The sequence below is a fragment of the Euwallacea similis genome, chromosome 16 (assembly GCF_039881205.1).
Source record: "Euwallacea similis isolate ESF13 chromosome 16, ESF131.1, whole genome shotgun sequence".
Classification (NCBI taxonomy): Eukaryota; Metazoa; Arthropoda; class Insecta; order Coleoptera; family Curculionidae; genus Euwallacea; species Euwallacea similis.
In genome coordinates, this window is record NC_089624.1 from 3,099,778 (window position 1) to 3,119,065 (window position 19,288).

A 19,288-nucleotide genomic window follows, 5' to 3' on the forward strand; every position below is an offset into this window, starting at 1 on the left:
TGAATTCGTCACTAAAACATTAATAAAGGATTTCGCCCGAGTCCTTAGTAAAGGATGTATATTATTCTCAGTTAGTTTCAACTGAGAGTAGTATTGAATCCTCCAGAGCTCCAACTCCTATTTATGTGTTATATCCACAACAGGAAAACAAACGTTTTTCAATGCTACCAGTAATGCAAAAGAGGTTTTCAACATTTTAGTTTTTGAAGAATAAGAAACTTTTGGGATCATTTTGGAACTTTTAGAGACATTTTCGAAAACGTTTTGCTCGGTTTGAAGGAAAATGAACTTGTTAAATGAAATACAAGTTTATCAATGTTCCTTCGGTAGAAACGGAACTTAAGGATGATAAGTGACAGAACTTTCTGATAGGTCATCTCGACAAGCATCTACTGCACCCAAGGCACAAGGGCAATTACAGCACCTAAAACAATGTCACTTGCACTAAGAGCGGCAGTACCTTTGGCGTAACACGTTACACGACGTAGTGGGGGTGCCTGGCTACTTCTTTGAATGAAAAAGCCACGGTGATGTCGGCGCTTTAGTACCGGCAGTACGACGTGCTACCTGTGACGTGAGAACGTGTTTTTAACGCTCCTCGGACGTACAGCGGTTCCCTTTACTAAAGTACTTCGTTATCTTTGACTTCTTGTTCGGATAAACAGACTTTTTTGAATATAAGTTGGAATCAATGATAGGGTTTAAGTTCCAGTGAGGAGTTGGTATTATCAGAAGTAGGGGATTTAAAGGTAAGTTTATAGATTTTTTCGTGGAATTGTTTAGTATGCTGGTCACAGGTCGCAAAGAACTACGTTTGAATTCTATACAACTTTGCTTCTGTGCGAAGCATACAGGAACCTGCCATATTTATAGAATTTTACCATGCTCTGACCCATTCTTCAATTGAATTATTTGGGGCAGGCACCGACTCGCTTTGGCCCCAAAAACAGGCGTTTTGTTATTTGCCGAACTGGAGTGGTGAATTTCGACATAGAATTGTCTACCTCCGTGAAGAAAATCTGCACGCCACTTGAGCAAATAACTTGTTCGCTTCAAATATTAATGTGCGTCAAGAAATGTTGTAGAATACCATGTACAAGCCATATATTTTGATATAATTAAGCACAAACAATTACCATAATTTTATCGGTTCAGTCAAGGCGAATACAAATCAGATTACAAGCTGTCATCAATGTATCATTTAGCTACAATGACGAGGTAATGATCTCCCAGACTAGGACAGTTTGGCCGATTAGCGGCTGCTACGACACAAAAAAAGACAGTGGCCGATCTTTATCTTAATGGATTTCCAATTAGGTCTAATTGAAGCACTGAAATTTTTGCTCAATTCTACAGAGCTCCCTTTTGGTTTATTTTCTGTATTGCGGAGCCAACAACCGCTTCCCAAGGTAAAATATTGTTTTGTTTTTCGCAGATGGACCACATTGATTGTAGTACAATACATTAAATATTCTTTATTGAGAGCGTTGGGTGCATCGTTAAAACTTTCACTCCAGCGGGAATCAACATAATTCGCGCCCTGTTTCTTGTTTCACCTGAAAAGTACTGTGAAAATAATGTTATTGTTTGCAGAGGAAACTTAGCTTCCTAGGTTTCCTCTGCAAACAATAATGAACCGTGTAATCTTCATGATGTTTTGTCACCCATTAGTACCGCAAAACAATGGAGTCATAATCTGCGCTTGAACAAGAAGAGAGAATAGAAACACGTACCATTGTACCCAAGGAAGAGGCATATCCGATGATTGCATATCCAATCAGTTTATTAGCCAATAAACTAAAGGTCGCTATTATAAAGATGTGGTTTTTGAGTTGCAATTTGTACTTTCACCTACAATAAGCCATTTATGCATATCGGAAGGTAATTAAAATCATGCATTTAAGCACGGCTTTCTGATAAAAAAATCAATAGATAAATTAGTTGCCTGAAGTTCTAATCAATTAACAACTAATCTTATAACTTTAATGAACACGCGAAAATAAACATTTTTCTCGGGGGATTCCAGAATTGGAATGATCTGAAGTGATCCCTTCGGAATCCTCGTGGCACAAATTATGACCACCTCTAACCATCTTGTGTTGGCTTAAAGAAGAGGACTCCAGTCAGCAGAGGTTCATGAAGGAGGCTCCAAATATGGAACACACAGAGCAGAACACTTAGAAGTCCTGCCATCCTTGTTTTGAAGGAAACTTTCAGCATTCCTAGCTATTTACATTCTTTAGCGTAGGTGAACACCACAGCTCCGTTCCTGACAAGAAAAGCCAAGTGAAACTCTCAAAGTGTGAAACATACTGAAAAGAATACACAGAAACCCTGGAAATTCACTCCTATTGTAGAAGGCTATCCAACATGCTCAAATTTTGAGTCATTTATTCAAAAATAATGAAACTATTCATCTTCTCTGCGAGAATCAGTTTGAAGACAAATTCGACTAAATACGATAATGCGTGCCCTCGAAAGATATCAAGTTGAAACGAATCTAAGGTTGAGATTCATCAGAAGTGTACTGTTCAAGTTTGGAAGGAAATTCTGGTCGAAACTGAGAAAAGTTGCTTGATTAGAGAAGGTTGAAAAAGGCGTCGAGTTGAGACTGAGACTTGTACCTTTCAAGATTCTCAGCTTGGGGGAAATTCTGGTGTAATGGAAAGTGTGATTTATTTCTTTCAATCTGAGTTGAAACTTGGAAAAAACCGAGATTTGTTGATTCTTTGGAAATGTTGAGGTTTCAAGAAAACTTTAGTTGAATTTTAACAAAGTTTTATCCATGAGATCTTTATCCATTCCCAAAAGTTGGAAAATATATTTCTTCCAATTCGAGCATATGGGAATCGGTGTAGTTGATACTGAGGCATACACCTACAAATATGCAAAACTTAAATGGAAACTCAGCAGAAAACTGATATTTGATAATGTTTTTGAGATTCTCAGATTTCAAGGAACTTTGGGATTAATTTGTGCTGGATTATGGAAATCCAAATAGACCCTGATGCTTGTGCGAAACTTGAAATCATTCTGAAAGATGCATATCAAAATACATGGATTGAAGACAAACTAGAGAAGGAACTGAGATGTGGCTATACCTTTGAGATGCTCAAACTCATAAACAACAAGGGTCCAATTTAAACAGATGATGTTCAAATTGAAATATGGAAACTTGAATTGAATCTGAAAAATTCTTTTCAATTTATAATTTTTTAGGAAAACGGTGACGTAATATAGCGGCCGTAATATGGTGTTAATAATATTTTCCAACGTTAATCAAAGTGTTGCCTACCACTACCATGCTCAAACCACCAAAATGCAAAGTTTTATAGCGGTCGCTATATGGCGGTCCTACGTTCTTAAGGAGATCTGGCTTTAAGGTAGGATTTTAGCAGCCGCTATAAAACGTATCATATATAGGATGTTAAAAAAAGAGTGTAAAATATTTAAAGAGATAATAGTATGGACCAAAATAAACAAAAAAGGCTCAGTAATCGTGGGTTCCCAAAGTAACGGTTTCGGCGATATGGAAGGTTATTCTTTTTTAGAACATTTATTTGCAATTATTTATTACTTATTTATTATGTACAAATAAAGAAAATAAACTTCTAGCAAAATCAAAAAATAAAGTTACGTAGATATTCAAAGTGCCCTCCTTCCATTTCAAAGCAGGCACGACATCTTTGTCTGAAGGATATTCGAACTCTTTCTAAAATCCCCTCATTGGCTCGGATTTGTTGCTATTTTTGATTAATTCGTAACTGCAGCGCCTAGAAGCTATTTACAGGAGTGCCATAGGCTAATGTTTTCAAATATCTTAAAAAGAAAAATCCAGGTAGTTTAAATCAGGCGATCTTGCAGGCCATAATCAGATACACCCCTCTATCCATCTATGTGGAAAAATTTGGTGTAAATGTTCCCTAACAGCAATCGAAAACACCACCTAGAAACCTTTCTCCTATAATACCTATCTAAATGTTTAACGTGTCTGATATACAAATTGCGTTAAAGCATGGGGGATTTTTGTCGGCCCAAACATGTGTATTGTAAAAATTAACAACTCCATTTGCTGTTAATCCGGCTTCATCAGTAAAAAGAATATTGGTAAGAGAACGGGGGTCTTCGGCATTATTGCGTAGAAACCAGCGGCAAAAAAACCAAACGTGCTTGATGATTAAGTGGATTTAAGGCCTGTACTCGTTGTACATGGTACGGATAAAACAGCTGCTCATGGAGGATTCTCTAAACAAGAGAAGCACTAATTCCTACTGCGGCTGATATTCTCCGCACAGTCGTCCACGGATTATGCTCTATTCGTGCTAGAATTTCTTCTTCTGCTCTAAGAGCGGATACCGACCTTGATCTTCCGGATAAATAGCATTGTTTGCTCAATGAAACGATATCACGCAATCTTTGGTGAATTCTTCCAAACATACGATGTCATGAAATCTGGCGCTTTGGATAAGCTTCATACATGAAATGCATATTGGTTAATTTCACGTTAGAGTAAACACTCATAGGAAACGAAAACTTGTGTACTGACACCAGTCAAATACTTAATATTTATATTTTATGTGATAAGAAAATGCAAGTTTTCGCAAAATAAAAAAAGAATAAACTTCCACATCTCCGAAACTGATACTTTGTGGACCCATTTTAATTAAGACTTTTTTGTTTATTTTGGTCCATACTATTACCTTTTTAAATATTTTACATTCTTCTTTTAACACCCTGTATATTATATGATAGTATATTAGAAATAGTTGCAAATGTGCATAGTAGCTGCTACATATGTTCGTTTATTATTATTAAATTGACATTCATGTAGCTTTTTAGGTAACAGTAAGCAAAACAATCATTGACGATGGAAAATATTATCGACGCTATATTACGGTCGCTATGTTACGGCACCACTTCCAGAAATTTCCCTAGAGAATTTTGTCATCAAAGACGGCAGTTTGAAAACGAACTACCCTCGATATTTCGGTCTTTATGGAAAATATGTAAATATGCAAAAACATCATCCATTATACATATATTCAACGAGGACATTCTTTAAGTCTGTTTCCTGTTAAATTTCATGCACCCTCTAATGTTGATGGAAACAACCACTAAAATCTTAAACGGGAAAGGGGGTTGAATTATACCACATTTGAAAGGTTTTTTAATTACCTTTCCAAATGTACCTGTTTTTTTTTCATTAAGAGGTTTTCGAAAAATCATGTTCAAACCGTACACAAGGTTGGGTATCAATTATATTGTAGAAAATTCGTTTATTAATGTTATAAGTGTTTAAAAATCGGCTCATTATTTTCTCAATAGTAATAAAACCTCTTAAACTCCAATTAACATTCAAAAAAATGTCTACTGGAATTTTCTTACCCGCAGCTGTAATTCTTCTGTTCAATTTTTCCAAATCTTGAGGCTGGATTTCATAAACAGCAGATAATTAGTTTAATTTTTAGTTTTTACTTGTTTATTTATACTTATAAATGGATATAATTAAACATTCTACTTGTAGGAAAAACAATAAGAATGAGGCTGTTCGATAAAAAAGGGAATGGAATTCTTGAGTTTTTTAAAAAATTATTATTTATTATTCTAAATTTTATTTCGCGAGTTAAAGGCTAGTAATAGTGTTTTACAAGATCTTCATTTTCAACAAGATGGAGCACCATCACACTATTTTCTTCCTGTTAGACAGTGGTTACATGATAGGTTTTCTAATAAATGGATTGATCGAAGAAAATTAACTGAGTGGCCTCCGAAATCGCCCAATTTAACACCTCTGGATTTTTTCTCTGGGGGCATCTTAAATTTGTTGTTTATAAAACCCAGTCTTAAGATTTGGAAGGATTGAGAAGAGCAATTACATCTGCGCGTAGGAAAATTGAAGTAGAAGTTTTTGTGAATGTTAGAGTGGAGTTTGAAAGCAAACTTTATTACTGTTTAAAAAATAATGGACAGCATTTTAAACACTTAGAACATTAATAAACAATTTTTCTACAGTACAATGGACACCTAATCTTGTTTATGGTTTGAACATAATTTTTCGAAAACCTCTCAATAAAAAAAACAGTTACATTTGGAAAGTAATTAAAAGACCTTTCAAATGAGGTATAACTCAACTCCCCTTTCCATTTAAGATTTTAATGGTTATATCCACCAGCGTTTGAAAGTGCATGCAATTTAACAGAAAATAGACTTAAAGAATGTCCCCTTTGAAAATAAAATCGACGTATTGTTGCATATTTAAATATTTTCTATAAGGACCGAAATACCGAGGATGGTTCGTTTTCAAATTGACACGCTGTACGTACATGACATAGTTACACATAACATGTCCAAAACAGCAATTATAAGCAAAAGGAGGCACTTATAACATTTTTGCAACAATAAAAATGTTCCGAAACTGCTAGGTCATAATACCATTGTTTATAATCTCCAATTGCATAAGAGGCTCGTCCTACTTTTTTGAAGTCCATTGAATGCTCTTTACGTAGGTACCCAAATACATTTTCTCTTAATTTTTTGGTGCCTTATAACCTTGGTATTTGAATAATGTGCAGGTCGCGAACTCAGTTGGCTTGTGGGTTTATCATTACAAGAAGTTCGGCAAATAGTACCTTTCACTGCAAAAGTCTCATACACTTTTCAGGTAATTAGTAATGAATCTTAAACCGCTAGAAATAAAGTCGCATGAAATTATACTTAAAAGCGAGTTGGTATACCGGATGCAACCGTTGCACCACGACAGGTGTATTGGTCGAACAAAAGGGCCCTAGAACCGACAGTTAACGGCTGTGGTTCAATATACAAACGAGTGTCTTCTCCATATTTGCTTCTACAATATCGTGCACATGTGGCGAAATTGAAGGCTATAAACTTAGAGTAAAATGCTACCTAAACCAAATAGCTATAAAGTCTTCGGGTCAGTAGGTAAACAGTTGTATACACAGGGACCATTAAGAATCTCTTCACCGGTCTGTGGGCATTGCAATCAACCATAAAGGCATGCCAACTATTACTATTATTGATTAGTATTCCGTGTTTACTCTTAGTTAATCTTTACCTAGAAAGAGTCTGATATCCTATTGTTATGGGTGTTTCGTATGGTGTGGGCAGGAACAGTTAACCAACACGGCTTTAGAATCTCTTGATTTTTGGTTTAAATGTTCAACGAAGTTCTAATTTGGACCCAAACCGGCGACACCGACAAACCAAAATGCACATAAACGGCAATTGTGCTCTGAGCTCGTTGGAAGTGTCTGATCTTAGCTTCATGTCCCACACGAATGTGAATTTTCACGAACGACTTTCTGAGGGATAATTCTAAAAGCAGCATTGAACACACTCTGAAATTTTTCCATCGCTGACTTAATAATAATGCAAAGCTCGTGCCACAACGCTTTTATTGACGGTCTTTCGTCTATTACCAATTTTGTGGTTTCTGCATAGTCTGTCAATATTCTGAGTAAACAGTTTTATTAGCTGTTTAGAAATTTGAAGTTTATGGTTGTTCGGACGCACTTTTGTTATGAATAATTTATTTCTTCTCAAACAGAAGAAAAGTCTCAATGGTGAACGTGTTTGATGCCAATTCTTCTCATTCGACTGGAAGTTCGTTTCTTGCCATTAAAACGGATCTACTGCGAGTTAATCACGTTCGCTTAATAAAAACTCACTTAGTTCATTCTTTATGACGCATATCCGGAGTAAGTTGTTCCGCTAGAGAAAGTTTAGTCACCACATACTCGTAGCTGGCACTACTCACAGGACCTCGGCCGGCAATATGCGATTCCCCCTGTATGACTCGCACATTTGTTATCGTTCGTTAAACGAATTTTAAGGAACAGGTCAAATCCTATTGGTAATGTGGCGTGTCAATTAGGCTCTTATTTATGCACTGCTGCCAGCTTTAATAAACGATCAAGAGGTTCGTTAATAGTATTTGAAACCTTTAGACGTTTGCCATTTTCCGCGGTTTGCTTATAAATAAAAGTAAATGATATGGCCGAACATTATCTCGGACAAGCACGCTAATTGGCTTAACGTTAGTCACTATCAAAGTAAAATATGATAACTATCATAAATATGACCGATTTTTTTTCGCGATTGGCGCAGTTTTTTCCCTCAAAGACAAGTTCCAGTATAAGGCAGCAGTAATTAAAAGAATGCAATTTTTATGAAAATTGATAAACTGCTAGTTATAATTATAATGCTAACTAATGCACGAGAAAAACTGGTCATCAAGACGGGCTTTAATGGGCGATTCTCCTGAATTGGAAAGTGTTATGTTGTCATTACATTTAGCACTTTGAAATCTTTGTTTTTGGAATCTCAATCGCTAGAGGCATTAACTGGGTGTGTCTAATGTATGTTCATATCATCCATTCGGCATTTTGGCGAGTGATCTCAGGAAAATATTCAACATTCAAGACGAGAAGAACGAATTTTGCACAGGAAGGCACGAGGCAGTGCATACTTACAGCAAACATTCCCATGTGGATCCTCGTTACGTACATCTTGAAATTTTACGCCTGCACTGTTTAATTCAGCAGAGGTTTTTGATCTCAAACAAAAATCTTCAGGAAGACCGTTCATATCCTACTACACATACTGTTTTCGATATCCTGAAGGACGAGGGATAATTTAATGGGCGTGGGCTAAAGACTGACTGGAAATGGGCAAAATATCTATAGAGTTTCGCCCCAGAACAAAAGTTTAGAGTCAAAGCCAGAGTCTTTAAACAAAATCATTTTTGCTCAAATTTTCCTCACAAAAAGGTGACCGTGAAAGAAAAAAGGGGGAGATTTTAAATATACTCGCTACCTTTAATATAAATACATATAAATTCTGTTGATTGTTCCGTTGCCGATGCACTTACTTCTAAATTGTCTTGTGTTGTGGAACTATCGCTACCAATTCTAAAAAGATATGTCGAATCTAAAACTTCATTGATTGTAAAATCAGGAACGTGGACTGAAGGGTAATAAAACATTTCCATTCTATGTTGTGCAAGGGGGGCAAAAAATCTAATGAGAAAGTGTTCAATTTTCCGCTAATTACGTCGGCATCGCGGGTTCCAAGACTCTCATTGTGACAACATTTAATAGCCAAATTTAGATCCAATCATTCTAGATTCAAATATCACAAAAACAAAAGTCCTAAAATTATCCTAGCTAGCAAATTAAGTGCATTTTCGTTTACCATGCAAATCCTTGGAAAAACAATTTTTGTTCTGAATGAATCTCCAGCCCTAATTCTGGAAGGAGTGACCCTTGAAATATATTTCTATTTTATGAAGTTCTGCTAAGGTATTTCTGAGATGCAAGCCCTCAGAAAGATGAACAATTTTGTTGCATCGAATTTTTCCCTGAGCTCTTTACTTAAAATATAGAAACTAACACGCTCCTTGGATTCTGATATTTTGAATGGACTATTAATACATAATATTGTACAAAGTGTCCCAGATTAATGATGAACAAATACACTGCAGACACCTTACGTAAAACTAGCAAAATATAAAGCTTACCTTGTGTTTTATTTAAATTTAATATGTGATTTGAATTTAATTTTGATTTTTCCTTTTCGTTTTGATTCGTCCCTTGCCAATTTCGGTCGGTTTTCTGAGCAAAAACTTAAAATTCTTTACCTTATAATTTGGGAGGTCGAGTCGTCACAAGCCACCGGTTTGAGGGTTCAGTCAATATATTTCTTTATTCAAGAGGAGATCGTTAGTTTATTCCTGAAGTTGCAGATTGAAGCCTTTGAGCTCTGGATGTCTGTAAGTCTATCCTTAGTGACTGCTCCCTTGCAACAAGAACTATTGCGATTCGGACCATGAGAGTATTTCTGTAATTTTACCTGAATTTTTGAACATTGACGTCGGTGAGCCGTTTAAATCAGGATCGCATCTTTTGCCAATTTTAAATTGAATCTACATCTACTATTACATCTAAATCGACAAAGTTTTACACTTAGATATGATTTTGTTCTATAATTCAATTCTGAAAGACAGTAATTTTTCTGCCTTTTTCGAACCTCAAATAGTTATCTGAAAGTAATGGTAGATTTGAATTTTGCTTCTTTTCAGTGAGAGAAAAAGATAGCGACTGGAGATGCATAGACCCCGGTACCCCCAACGTACTGATCTACCACGACAAGTGGTATTCTTATTCTAATTATATTTTCTGACTGGATATCGCCATATCTGAAAACTGCTCCATTAATTGTGAACCATAGTTCCGAGGAGATTTTACATTTGGTCAAGGAAATGGACTCGATAGCCAAAGAATGATTAATACTAATATCTAGAGGTTCCGCCAGAGGATTGGACAAAAGTACCAATGCTCCAATTGTTAACCAAGCTAAAGAAGTTTTCGCTCCACCCTCACTCAAAATTAATAACGATAAGGACAGTAAGCGCAATACTACTTAGCAAGGCCATTTATGAGACCCAGTTCTTCCAAACAGGGACAATGGTCTTATTGGGCAAATTCATCTTATTACAGAAAATTTCTTCCTACTAGATGGGAATAGGGTTCATATTATCGACGCTGTCTAGTATATTTAATATTCATCAACCGTACAAGATATTTAATGGGAAACATAAACGAGAACTCGACCAGAGTTCACTGTGACGAAAACTGGAAATCTTAGATACATTTCCTTTGTGCATTTATTTCAATTAACAATTTTGTCGCTGAATCCAATGTAGCAACAAACAATGAATACGTTTTAATTGAAAAAAAAAACTTACATATTCTTGTGCCAATACACAAGAACTCTTTAATAAAGAACTACCCATATAAATAAATCATTATTGCTTGTCTCAAGGCTGGAATTGAAGATGTTTTTGCCAAAAGGAATCTGAAATTGAAACCAGAAATTAAAAGTGTTTTGCGTCGAAGTGATTTGATTTGTTCAACCTCCGTATGCAAGTCTACAATTTATTACTCGCTACCTCTTCATTTAAGATATTATGCAAGAACCTGGGTTTTTTTTTCTTTGCTGTACTTCAATTAACATAAACGCAGTTTAAAACGGTGCATTTGGACTTAATCCGGTTTGGCGAGACCGTCTAAAATAATTAAAGTATCCTCAGACGCAGACTTGGATCATTAAATTATATTAATGTCAATTTTTATCTACAGGAATCTATAGAATTCCGAAATAGATGTTTTTACTCGGGTCGAAATTGAAAATTTGCCTCAAGGAAGTCTTTTGACTTCTCTTTTCAAGTATTTAACTGCGACTTGCAGACACCCCGTACATGCTGAGCAACGTGACGCCTCAACTCAGTTTCAGACCATAAATATCCACTCACACACAAGAGCTGTAAAGTCCATTATATGCAAATTAATGCGGGATTGCCAAGTATGACTCATAAGTGCCATTGTGGTTCATCGTCTTGACTTCGGTTTAACTCGGTCACAAGGTTTCAAATCAGGAATTTTTGCTGGCCAGGTGACAGAGGTGAATTTTAGGACACGTGGTTCAACGTCTTTTCAAAGAGCTAACAGATGTTCAGAGTCTTCAGAAATGATAATAACTCACATAATCGACCGTGATGAGAAAAACGAGACATAGATTAAGCTGAATACGCTGTTGAGAACTCAAAGAAACGAAAACTTCAAAATTTCAGATAACCTCGTAATAATCACTTTAGAACGCTCTGTATAAAGTAATTGATGATCAGTAAAAAAAAATTGTAGGCGATGAACTGTAGACATAAAGCATTGATTAAGTAATTTATTAATTACTGTCAAACATCTGCCAGCAGATAAAATGATCTCACACGTGTTCCTGACATTGCAACATCTACTTGAGGTTTTTTTTATTAATCAACCTTTATTATTATTATTGTGACGCTGGAAACCCATTTACATTTCATATCGTCAATTCTGGACAAGCGAAATATTAGATTTAAATTATTCAAGAAAATGAGAGCATGAAAATATTTTTAGTAAAGAAAGAACAAAGAAAATAAGAAAAGAAAATGTGATTTGGTACAATGGCATTCAAATTGGGTCATAAACAATTTCATGTATTTCCATTCACTTTCATCCCACCTTCAGGTTACCAAGTTTGGAGTTGTAGTATAATAAATAAAATTATCTATTCATATTACACCTGTTAGTTAACTCAGGATCCGACACTAAATTTTCCTAAAACATTTTTCTCCTACATTTTTTAGTCACTCAGAACCTGGAAAATTGGTGAATTCCCTGAAAAAAACAGTGGCGTACTAAGCTGTGGCTTAGACAGTGTTATGACACGATAAATTTCAGGGCACAAATACATATTATCGAATTTTGAAAAAATCAGCGAACAGAAACGGCCACAACTTTTAAATAATCTTCGTCAACTTTTAGCCTTCATGGCACTGAATAATCTATGAAATTGGCAATGCACCGGAAAATTTACTTAGACTTACCAATCCGGATCTAGACTATTTTCAAACACTATTGAAATAGTCAAAGTACTAAAATAGACGGAATTAACCAATGAATCTCTGTCAGTGTTTCAATTCACAAGATACAAATGATATTCAGGGTGACACCCATGCGGAATTTAAGTTCAACAATAAATCTCCATCCAACTTTAACGGTCTAAAGCTAGAGTGCTTTGCCCTTATTACTCAATAACCATTAATTCGTGTCAACACTGAACCCATATTAACTAAGAGTTAATGGCCACCAAGTTGTCTTCCTTTCAGTCGCTGATTCTGATCTCTAAGATTTTTCTTAGGCCTTCAGAAGTCTTTAAATTATCGAGCATTGTAATGACATGCTTGAGGAGGAGTTGTTTTTGATGAAGAGTACTTGAAAAAACTAGTATTTCTTCGTCATTAATCTACAAGAAACCTTTCAGAGACCATTAATTCCTGGTTGTCTGGTTGCATGCAGGATCTCTCATTCCAATAGGAGGCACTGCATTTCAAAAACCGCAGCTTTGAGCTAACCGAAACTTTCAGGCAACCAAAGTTCCGACTGCTGTGGTTTACAGGTACAAAACTCAATTTTATACTGCTCTAAGAAGCCACGTAATCCTAAAGAAAGAAAGACTGAAAATCAAAACCATCAACAATACGCTCATTGTTTCCGACCTATTATTTTTTTCTGTATGACTGCTCAAGAGTAACATAATTTCTTAAGCAACTGTAAACTTGGCTTTGCCTTTTACTTTGGCTTATGATTATCACCTAACGTTTCCTCTTTTGGAATCCCCATTGCGTCATATTCTAGCGAGGTTTTCATGGCTAATTCTCCTTGAAATATGAACAGAAAATTGCCACCCTCGTATACATAAAATTTTAATAAGAGTTACTGGTGGAATGCAAGTTACTCAATATGATAATGCATCTGGACTGCACTATGTAGCTTATTTTCGAGCGAAGGTAATAAATTTTTTATCAAATAAAAATTTTAAATTAATGGTCAATAAGCAACACCAAAGCATTCTGGCTTCGATTTTATTGGGCAATAAATTATTATTTTTATGTCTTAATAATAGTTCTTCTTTTGTAAACAGTTATCTATATTAATCAGTTTTGGTTCCAAAGAGGGACCGGAGAACATTTTCTCTGCACTTAAAGCCCAAAAACCTCGAACCTGCAGGTACATCCACCCGGAATTTGCTTTAATATTTATTTAGTCCACAGCTTAAGTTTCCCCGAATTTTATTAGACCCAAGATAAGATAGAACAAAAAGTAAACTTTGTGTTACAACTTTTTTCAATCCACCCTCGATTTTACTGCAATGGGAATGATGGTTAAGTACTCTTATACACCTTTCGCCAATAAATTCCAAGATCACATTCAAAAGCTAACACTCGAAATCATACAGAAGCTCTCGCAAAGCCATTAGAAAAGGAACTTATAATAGCAAAAAGTCAACACCTGATGACAGTTGGTATTGCTCAAGAACCAATAACACGTTTGAACCATCTCGTCTAAAGTGCACCATTTAGTGAAAGGATTTTTTCAATATTCGTTTACAGCTATAGGCAAATATCATCTAGTTCTAGTAGGTAGGTTCTCGGCGTTGTTATTAAAAAAGTTGCGTCATGTGTTATACTCTAGTGAAAGGTACAGATGGTTTATGGTACCATCAACAGGGTTTGACGTGTAAAATGGTCAATGTGCTCCGCAACCGTAATTTTTATGTCGGACATGGCGAGGTGTTTACGTAGGGCAGGACCATGTAATCAGTTGTTCGAAACCTCTAATTGACATAACATAAGTCATTGATTATAGGTCCTTAGTAAACTGCGTACGGAAAGGATATTGTAATAATAAGAAACAAATATTAAATTTCAAAAGAAAGTGCTCCGCCACTGTCATATTCCAGAGCAACAGTTCTAAATGTCTGTTCCATTTGGGCAAAATGGCTAACTAATTGCAATTTCAATCAGAAAAGTACCAAACAAGATTATCAGACGAAGAATTGAATTGTTGGAAACAGAGAATTTGGGTAAATACAAGGTGGAACAGCCTAATGGAATAAATTCAATATCTGCATGCTTCGACATATGTGAATAAAACACCGAAACACGTCAATTATTGATTATGAAATTACATCCTGTAATGTAATAACTTTATCTTTAAATTCCACCTTTTTTGAGTAGCAATTGCAATCCCAAAATTTTTAAATTGGAAGTATGGGTTTGTGATGTCTTATTGGAAAGGTCTTTTCATTCTGTATTCAACATTGCTATGGTTTCAAACTTTATTGTAAAAAACAATAGAAGAAAATAAATTTACGTAAATGACTAGATTATCTACAAAAAATTAAAAAATTAATAACTTACACCAGTTCCTTATTGATAATATAATAAAATAACAAAACAAATCAATGATGATGTACCTCGGCTTAACTTTTCCAAATTGGTGAATAGCGAGGCGAAAATCGCTAGAATGGACGACACGATCACCTGATCTTACTGCATTAGAGTTTGTCTTATGGAGATATATGAAGAGTAGGGTATAGAAAACTAAACCACACGATCTAGCTGATTTAAAAAGAAAAAGAATGCTCGCGATTAGGGTATTGCCAAAAGTTTCGAGGCATGCGTTTTGAACATCTCATAGGACATTGAAATTTGTTTTGTTGTTTCATTACATTATTCATGACAAAATGGTATTAGTTATTAAGTTTTTAGTTTGTTATAGAGAACATTATGAATTACATGAATTTATTTTTTCCTATTTTTCTCTGCAATAAAATTTATAAACATAGCAGTTTTGAATGGGGAACGAAAAGACCTTTCAAATGAGGTATCATGATCCGATATTTCCAATTTGAAAATTGAAGTATGCAACTGTCACGTAAAGGGGGTTGAAATTTTTACGTTGCAGGATGTAATTTTAGAATCCAAAATTGAGATGTCCAAAATTCCACCCAGTATTGCGTTCCAGTGCAGAATTCGTTTGGGGACATTTTAAAGGTCGTTACGTTTGTGTTTAGAAACAATTTTGTTACTAAATATTTTCTTTTTTTTTGGTCATATACAGAATGTTGAAAAATACCAAAATATAATGAAGAATAGTTTAACGTTCTAATTTAACGGTAGATTCAATGGCTTAATTTCGTCTTTTTTCGTTTGACTGTTGTTGATATTCCTGAATGCATTTCCCATTTTTTCTTTTAATTGAAAAAACACTAAGAAGATTTAAAAGTGTTCAAAGCTGAAAACTAAACATTAGGCGAATGGGGCACTTAAACCAAAAAGAAAATCACTGCCATTAAAAAGGAATTGGAAGGTGGATGGAAAGACTTATGACAATGCAAGAAACATTACGAGAGTAAATACCGGAAACTATTACTCCACACGCCTATCAAACATTCGACTAAGCTACTACTTCAAAGAAGATAGATTATTAATAATTAGGTCTCGTTAAAATCAATGCTTGCTTGTCTGACAAACCCTATAGACTTATATTGAATTCAACAAAGTACATCTGTTTGGTGAACTTTAACAAGAGATAAAATTTATAGTAAATTCTGAGATATAAACGATAAACTTCATGTTTTACTTTGCAGTATTGAAGTTTTTTGCATCAGAATAGCTTGTCCATCTTCCACAGAAGAACAAAAGTCAAATTTTAATTTTATGGGTAATTTTCGAGCGAAATTATTCAGTCATAGTCGTTATGGTTTTTCCGAAAGTCCTCATTTAACAAGTAGAAATTAGATTTTGAGCGAGATTTCCCAGCTTAATTTCAAACTTTTAAAGGTCTTTTGCATGAAATTAGCATTTCATTGTTGATTTGGTCGACGGTTTAAGTGTCAGTAAAATTGAATTATTCTCATCTAATTTAGAATTGTTTTAGCTGAAGGAACTGAATAAAAGAAGAATGAGCAGGTGATTGCAAAAAATCATCTTCCTGGCAACAATTACATTCCCCTCATAACATCATCAAAGCCTTGTTTCTGCTGCAGTGTTACTGTTATCCGCTTGAATTATTCAGCTTGCCACTTTCGTGATTTCGTTATCTAATTATTGTTAGCATAAAAAGAAAATTCCAGTAAATATAAAAAGCTTAAATTGTCACCTAGATCCGACACACAACGCACAACCAGGAAACCTGTCAATTAAAGAAATTGATACCTATTTATATGGCTAAGCCTTCGTTCTCTGTATCTCGTTTTTATTCAAAATGTTCGATTAATTATAAAATTTTTACAAAGTAAATTGTCTCTTATTTCCATTATTCGTTCCACTCATTTTTCTTTGACGTTTATGAAACAATATTCCAATTGCTTATGTAAAACTTGCAGCAAATTGTGTTTCATAATTATTATTGATTGTACTGAGTGCACTTGTAAGTCGAATACGCCCGTTTTCAGAATCGGTTTCTTTCAATCATCATACTCTTATTAGCACTGTTATTGGGTTTGTATTATTCAAATTACAACACCAAATTAATTGTTATGCCACAAAATTAATAAAAATATTCCTCTTATTAAAACTACTACAACTTTCCTATTATCGTAATCCAATAAGGACACCTGCTTCTAGACATAACTGCCCCGGGGGCACTTAGATATAGATTTGATCGTAACAAAACAAACTCACCTATCAGACCAGTGGACTGACCATTAGCTTTCGGCTAGTCATCGCCAATAGCCCGTATCAATAGAATGATTTTTATTGGTGCATTTGATATCTTTAGCAATCTATCAATAAGTAAATATAGAGTAAACAACCGTGATAAATCAGATTAGACTGCTGTTATTCATTTATTATCGAATTATATCGTAAAATATGTCCGTGATTGAATGTCCAGTTAGGACTTTTTATTCCTAGTATCATACTTTCTCGATTCTCTCGTGAAATGATGCATTTCAAAAGTAATTTAGAGCAAATATTAGAAGATCTGTTGTGTGTTCCTGAAACCGTTTTTGTGCTGTTTCAATTAATCTCTCGGATTTGCTACAGAAACGTGTCCAATTTAATCGAAATAGCTCACTTTCGTGGATGTGACACCGTGAGGTGTTTTCACAAAAATCAACGAATCGCGAGATCCCATTGTCGCCCGATACGTTAATGACGACTCACCAATTCCCCCTTAAAACCACCTTTTAATTAACGTGTGAGCTATGATGTACCAGGCGGAAAAGAAAACACAGACATCGACCTGTGCAGTGTTCGTGACTAATAAACTTTACTGACATTTGCAATTTTTTAGGAGAGCCTTGCATATAATAGAAAGTAAATTTAGAACAGAGGCGGATCAGTGCAATTAATTAAAAGATCGTAGACATCAGGCGCTTTCGTAGGAGGATAGCAATTCGCCTTAGGGAAGGAGTTGTGGGAGATAAATTATTGTAGGTATTGAGTTTCTTGTATGATGTTGTTAATCATGTTAGCATTTTGACAAGGGCTGAGCTATTACTGCATCGAGAGCAACAGAGAACAAATTTCATATGAAATTTCATTTTCATTTTAGTGACTTCTGTTCGGATGGCAGTACCATAAAACAAGTCCTATTTAACCTAGTTGCTTATGGGTTGCACATGGATTATGTTACACTGCAAAAAGACCGAGCACAAATTATTCTATTTCCGCTTGCTTAATTTTGACACCGATTCAAGTTTCTCTATCAGCTATGCCTATTTAGTGACCCGTCATACTTGAAACGCACCCCCCAGCCTTATAGTTAATGAGGTCTCAAACGTTCTAAAATTGGGGAACTTCTGTGGCTCTTTCATAGTCTATTAATCTCAGATTGTAGGTAAATATCAGTGTTTTCGCTGAAAATTCCTTTTCATTGGCTGTAAAATGGTGGTGATTTGCATGAAAAGTCTATTGAAATCTGAAGCCCAAACATAAAATTAATTGAGTGCATGTTAGTGTGCAATAAATTAAAGATTTATAATTGAGTTGTTAGCTGTAATTATTACAACATTAAATTCCAAACCGCGGTGTAGATAATGTTTTAGGTTTGTGATTAGTCGACACGCGGGTTATTGGTGAGTAATGGATACATAATGATGCGAGTTTGATAAGAAATTCGGAATTAAAAGATCGGCGAAGCGACAGAAAAAGATTTATATTGTGCAATAAGACAATATCAGCAGCCACAGGTGGAGAGACATTCCAATTGCCGAGGGACACATGATACGTCAACGATTCTAATATCAACATATAAATAATAAAAATTATGAAAATTTTATATTAAAAACAAAAAAAAACTGAAACGACAGGGACAAGAATTTTTGGAAGTGAACCTTGTCGAGGAAAGTAAGCAATTAAAACACTTCCTGTCTACATTTGCAACCATGACCCCATCGACTTTCAACTGACCAGTGACTGAAACCAACTACTCCAGTGACTCTTATGTTGATACAATTTCAACTTTAAATCTTGAAAGCTTAAAATCAGTTTTACATGTATATCCCCAGCGCCTTCTTCTCTTTCGCAATTTTCTCTTTAAATCTAAAAACCTTCTAATGAATTAGCGTTCTTCGAGAATCTGAGAGGGTAAAATTAATGGAAAATCCAAATCAATTACTTGTTATCCATCAATATTAATTAACAAAAATCGTATTTGCCTTTAAATCTATTTTCCCTCGAAACCAGAAATAAACATTTAAAGTCACATGTCGCCAATGAATTTAGCGTGTAGATGTGGAGTTGGCAATCATTCCTGCAAGTCTTTAATAAATTTAAGAAATTTCTAAATAATGCAAGATTAAACTAACACAGTGGTATCTGAAATGTAATACAAAAACTTAACAATGTTGAAAAAATCCTTCTCGCTTTTAAAACCACACC

The 19,288-nt window shown here is 35.0% G+C and overlaps 1 protein-coding gene across 1 annotated transcript in view; it reads left to right on the forward strand.

Annotated features, from left to right (window-relative positions):
* Positions 1–533: 533 nt before the first annotated feature.
* The window catches only part of LOC136414203 (ras association domain-containing protein 10-like), a 37,581-nt gene continuing 18,826 nt past the window's right edge, over positions 534–19,288 (forward strand). The window contains exon 1 of the mRNA XM_066398083.1: positions 534–749. The gene's annotated coding sequence lies outside the window, so the exon portion shown is untranslated. The remainder of the gene's footprint in view (positions 750–19,288) is intronic.